We start from the raw sequence: 6,335 nt of genomic DNA, 5'->3' as shown, positions 1-6,335 counted from the left end.
GTCCACACTGAGCATCCAGCAATATGTCATTTACCATTCCTGTTTCCTGCCCCAGCACTGGTTCCCACGGTGCTTATAGCTCTGAGGCTCCACCGTGGTAAGCCACAACTCCTTGTATTCCCTGCTTTTCAGTTTTGGGGGCAGCGGTTTGCACTGTGTCCTCCCCTGTCACAGAGCATAGAAGAGTCTTTGATTTTTCAGTCTGTTCAGCTTTTGACTTCTTGTTAGGATGGAGTGCTGACTCCTATGCTCCTTACATGTGGAACTAAACTCTGGCAGGTTTTCTTAAAAGATTTTATTTATTTATTTTTAGACAGAGGGGAAGGGAGGAAGAGAGGGAAACAGAGATATGTGGTTGCCTCTTGTGCGCCTCCTACTGGGGACCTGGACGGCAACCCAGGCAATATGCCCTGACTGGGAATTGAACCGGTGACCCTTTGGTTTGCAGGCCAGCACTCAATCCACTGAGCTACACTAGCCAGGGCTGGCAGTTTTTAATCTCAACAAACAAACAAAAACAAATAGAAGGTATACATGCATTAAAAGTCAAATAATCCTGCAAGACTTAGGCTCAAACAAACCATAGTCCAGACCCCATCATTCCACACCTGATTGCACTTCCCAGAGACCACCATTTGCAGGTGCTCATAAGGGTTATGGGGGAAATAAAGGCAACAGAGGGGTTAATGACTGCCTTCCTGGTGGAGGGGGCTGCAATTTTAAATAGAACATTGAGAAGGCGGAAAGTGAATGCAGGAGGGAGAGAGTGATTTTTGTGGCTATTTACAGGGCAAGCTGTCTGGGTAGAGAAATGGCAAGTGTGAAATCCTGGGGGCAGCAGGGTACCTGGCTGTTCTGGATCATTCGTTCCCCCTTTATTGGTGCAGAGGAACCCCTGAGGGTCTTGTTAAAATGCAGATCCTGACTCAGTAGGTCTGGGGTGGAAGCAAGGCACTATTTCCAATGAGCTCCCAGATGCTGCTGATGCTGCTGGTCTAGGGACTGACCACGGCTATTCTCAGTAGCAAGGTCCTCAAAAGAGATCAGCAGGGCTGGAGGAAAATGAGAGTGGGCAAGTAAACTGACCCAAAGTCAGAAAGGTAACAGGGGACCAGGTCTTGCCATGCCTTGAGGCCACCCACTGTAAGGACTTGAGCTGTTATTATAAATGAGATGGGAGCAGAAGAGTGTGGACACCTGGCTTATGTTTTAGAAGCATCTCTGTAGGCTCTGTGCTGGGAATAAATCGTAGGAGGGCAAAGGAAGTTAGGAAGGCACTGAATGAATCCAGGTGAGAGAGGGTGGTGCTTTGGGCACAGAGGCAGCAGTGGGAATGTGGAAAGTTGGTAGCACCGACTACATTTCTAATGGATTGGCTGGAGGAGGGAAAGAGAAGAGCTGGTTGAGCACCTGGAAGGATGGAGTTGCTATTTCTGCCCCATCTCTCACATCTATCTTCTCTCTCCAGTTCCACTGCCACTTCTGTCGTCAAGCCCCATTAATTCTCATTACTGTATCGCCTTTGAACAAATACTGCAAATGTCTTCTTCTTGAAAAATGGCCTTTGCAAAGACCTTGCAGTTGCTTGGAGTTCATAGTCTAGCAGGGAAGGCCCTTCATAAACTGGCCCTTTCCCATGCTTCTGGGTCATCACTCTCCTTAGCAAACCTGTTACTGTAGCCCAGGTCTTTATGACCTTCTCCTCATCGCGATGCACTTGGCGTGGGGGATGAAGAGCTGCGGGACATTTGCAAGTCCTGGCATGGCTGCCCTAACGCCACCACATTGTCTCCCATTTGAGCACTTGAACTCGCTTTCGTGGATTACTCTTTAAGCATGCTATTTGCAAACCTGTCTTTACTAGTCCTTTATTGTTATCACATTGCTGCCTTCAGTGCTAGTCAATGTGAAGTCTCTGTACCAGTAGCATCAGCACCACCTGGGAGCTTAATAGAAAGGCAGGTTCTTGGGCCTCCCCTCACACTACTGAATCCGAATCTTACAGTAGGGCCCAGGAATCTGTGTATCAGCAAGCTCCCCTGGTGACTGTTACACATGCTAAAGTTTGAAAGGTAGCATATAACGTCACACTCCAATTTGAACACCAGTACACTCCAACACCATATTCGAGAACAGCTCAACCGCGGTTGCACACTGGATTATCCGGAGAGTTTTAAAAACACTCGGGGTGCCTGAGCCCCTACTCCAGTGATTTTGATTTAATTGGCTAAAGAAGGATCCAAGGGATTCCAATGCACAGCCAGGTCTGAGGACCTTGGGAGTCTGACAGATGGATGTGCATTCTATTTCCCATACACAACACATATTCTGCCTTTTGCTGGTAGTTCTACCCAGCGTGTGTGTCCATGCCATCTGTATGTTGCCAAATCTATCCTCTCTAGGAATAGACTGAGCCCAAATACAGCTTCTCTTCCAACTGGTCTCTGATCCTTTTCTTCTCTCAATTTCCCAAAGCCACACGGGTGGCTCCTGTGCCACCCGGAGCCAAGTAAGACTCCTACATTGTTCTATTTGTTAAAATGAGGACTCATTCAGTGAAAAAGTGTTTCTCAAACTGTGTGCTATGGAGTATTATTAACATTCTGTCATGTACTAATGCCTGTGTAGTGGAACAACTGTTCTTTGGCCAAAAAAAGAAAAAGAAATTGAGAAATATTTTACACCACATGATTTCTATCCATCACTCTCCAGGTTTTCTCCCATCCCTAGACCACAGATTCTTTTTATAAGGTTTCAAATACACTTTATTTCTTCAATCATTCCGCATTTTAATGTGTACACAGTGCTTTCACTTGGCATCAATTATGACCTGGTTTGGAGACAATTCATGATCGCACCAGCTGGACTGAGTACTGATCTCCCCATTCCTTTGGGGTGACTGCTAACAGAAGCAGGTTCCATTCTATTCCAGTTTGTGTGCTGTGTAGGGCCACGTAGGAACACAGAAAGTGGCGCCACTAGCTAATACAGTGCTACCATACTCGCCACGGAAATCAGGTGTTCGTGTCTGGTGGAGCTGCCTTGCCCTTATTTGCTGACTGCTTCAGACTGGGAGATGGCTCAGCACGTCTTTGGCCAATGGAAACACCGTGAAGCTGAAGATAGAACTGCAGCAACTGCAGCTGCCGGTGTGTTGAAACTCTGCGTTGAGTATCCTTACAAAGAACCCGGAAAAACTAGACTGTAGCTTCTCCATCTTTTTATTATGACCCCCCTTTTTTTTTTCATGGAGCTGCCATTTTTATAACACAGAAGTAACTGTTTTCAAGTGAATGATTTAGTGGCATTTAGTACATTCACAGCGTTGCACAACCACCACCTCTATGTTCCAAAACGTTTTCATCCCTTCCAAAGGAAATCCTGAGCCCACTAGCTGTCACTCCCCCTTTCCACCTAACCCCCAGCCATTAGCCATGTTGTTTCTTCTTTCTTTGAATCACTTTGCTCATCAGAAAACTGGGGATCATGCTTCATCGGGTTGTTCAGAGAAACGAAGCAGGTAACGTGCAAATCGTGCAATGCTATACACATTAGGTACTAACAAAGGTTGGGTCCTGACTTCACTTACCCTTCACTCCCACCATTCTGGTGTCTGAGGGGTCAAATTCTATAGCACTCAAAAGAATGAAAAAAGCTTTGTAAGTTCCTTCTTTAGAAAAATAAAAATCTCTCTCCCCCTCTTAAAGGTGGAACAAGAGTTACATATACAGTTAGCAAGAATCGATATAAAATTTCCATTTTTATTTCAAAACTCTTTATTTTGGAATTATTTTAGATTTAGAGAAAGATTGCAAAGATCGTATAGAGCTTGTACACAACTTCACCCAGTTTCCCAACTGTGGTGTAGGTCTGTGTCAAAACTAGGAAATTAACATTGGCACATTCCCATGAAATGAAACTATGGACTTTATCTGGGTTTCACTTTCCCACTATCCTCTTTCTGTTCCAAGATCCAATCCAGGGTCCCACATTGTCATTACTCATCATGTCTGCTTAGTCTCTTCTGTGACATTTTCTGTATTCCTTGCTTTTCATGGCCTTGAGGGTTTTAAAGAGTACTGGCTAGGATTTCGCTAGAACGTGCCTCAATTTGGGCTTATCTGACGCTTTTCTCATGATGAAACTGCAGTGATGGGTTTGGAGATTACCAGAGGTGAAGTGCCCTTCTCGTCACATCAGCTCACATCAGGTGGCACACCGTACCCACGGAATTCATCACCGGCGATGTGAACCTTGAGCACTTACATGATGTGGTCTGCTCAAGTTTTCCACTGAAAAGTTATTTTCCCCTTTCTCTACTCTGTTCTTTGGAAGTGAGTCGCTCCTTTAGCCTCTCCTCAGTGGGGAAGGGAGGATAAGGTGCCCCTCCTACAGGGGGCAGATAGATATTATTTGGAATTCTTCTGTAAGGAAGATCTGTCTCTTCTCGCCATTTATTATTCAGGCATTTGTTAGTATGGACTTGTGTGTATTTCTTTTATACTCTGAAACTGTATTGGTTTCTCGCTCATGTTGCCCCTTTTGGGGCACCAGGCTGGGAGCTCTTTCAGATTGGCTCCAGTGCCCCTCTGACATGCCCCAGTCCTTCCGCACACCCATCTCAGCTTTGGATGTAAGATCTGGTTTCCTTGCCACCTACACACTGAAATTGCTTTCAGGTCCTTTACATGACAATGGTCTCTCGGCTGTCAGGCCAAAGTCTCCCTTTCTGTTCTTAGTTGACCAGACCTTTCTGTGGCAATACTATTAATCTCTTTCCTTCAAATTCCATTTCATTTTCTAAAAGTTTACTATGGCATTTTCAAACATAAACACAGCGAGAGGAAAGAGCATAAGGGGCCCCCAGGCATCCAGCTCCCAGCTCCAAGAATGTTCAACATTTTGCTGATCTTGTTTCAAGTGTCACCTCTCCCATGCTCTGCCACTGCAATGCTTTAAAGGAAACCCAAAACAGCATATGAATGCAACCATAAAGAGTTCAGATAAGAACTGAAAAAAAAACAACCCATAACCACAAAACACTCATTACTCCAAACAAATTTAATAATTGTTTAATAGCCTCTAACAGTCACATTCAAATTCCCTCACGTTTTTCATAATTTGTTCAAATTACAATTCATACAAAGTATACACAGTACATCTTATAACAGTTCTTCCCCTTGCTATCACCTCCTCTCCAACACATACTTTTTGAAAGTCCATTTGTTGAAGAAACTAGTTTTTCTGTCCTATCAAATTTCCCTTATTCTAGATTAGGTTGATTTTGTCTTTAATATGTTTTAAAATGTTAGTCTTCTCCCTGAACTTCCTGTAAATTGGTACTTATAGTTTTTTTAAAAAAGTACATTTTATTGATTATGCTTTCACAGCTGTCTCATTCTTTTGCTCCCCTTTATCCCCCTGTCCTCCACCCCACTCCCTCCAGAATCCCCCCGACCCCGCTTAGTTCATGTCCATGGGTCATACATAGAAGTTCTTTGGCTTCTCTATTTCCCATTTACTACTCTTAACCTCCCCCTATTTTGTACCTGACATTTATGCTTCTTATTCCCTGTACCTTCCCCCCCATTTTCTCCCTCCCCACTGATAACCCTCCATGTGATCTCTATTTTTATGATTCTGTTCCTGTTCTAGTGGTTTGCTTAGTTTTTGTTTTTTAGATTCAGTCATTGATAGTTGTGTTTATTGACATTTAACCTCTCATAGTTTTTGATCTTCTATTTCTTAGATAAGTCCCTTTAACATTTCATGTAATAAGGACTTGGTGATGATGAACTCCTTTAACTTGACTTTATCTGAGAAGCACTTTATCTGCCCTTCCATTCTAAATGATAGCTTTGCTAGAGTCATCTTAGATGAAGGTCCTTGCCTTTCATGATTTGGAATACTTCTTTCCAGCCCCTTTTTGCCTGCAAGGTTTCTTTTGAGAAATCAGCTGACAGTCTTATGGAAACTCCTTTGTAGGTAACTGTCTCCTTTTCTCTTGCTGCTTTTAAGATTCTCTCCTTATCTTTCATCTTGGACAACTTAACAAGATTCTTTTATATATACAGACACATATTTGAAAGAACATTTGCAATGCATTTGCTATAGACACATGTATATACATAGCTGTGAAAATATTTCATTGGCGCTCATTTTAACTTTCTAATGCATCCCAGCAGAAGCCACACTGTCTGGTTCTCCCACTTTCCCCCTTTGAGACACCTCTAGCTCCTGGTTTTCCTCGTCATTTCTCCTTCCCTTCACAGGCTCCTCTTATGCTTTGAAGCACTATTACAGATGTCCCCATTCCCCACCCCCTGCCCCGCCCA

At 43.7% G+C, this 6,335-nt stretch overlaps 1 pseudogene; it reads right to left on the bottom strand.

Annotated features, from left to right (window-relative positions):
- Positions 1-2,846: 2,846 nt before the first annotated feature.
- Positions 2,847-3,217, bottom strand: LOC123829969 (annotated as a pseudogene).
- Between the last annotated feature and the right edge of the window lie 3,118 nt (positions 3,218-6,335).

This window comes from Phyllostomus hastatus, unplaced genomic scaffold, assembly GCF_019186645.2.
Source record: "Phyllostomus hastatus isolate PE091 unplaced genomic scaffold, TTU_PhHast_1.1 phas_scaffold_12, whole genome shotgun sequence".
Lineage (NCBI taxonomy): Eukaryota > Metazoa > Chordata > Mammalia > Chiroptera > Phyllostomidae > Phyllostomus > Phyllostomus hastatus.
Note: the sequence above shows the minus strand (reverse complement) of the source record. Positions and strands in the feature narration are given on the sequence as shown.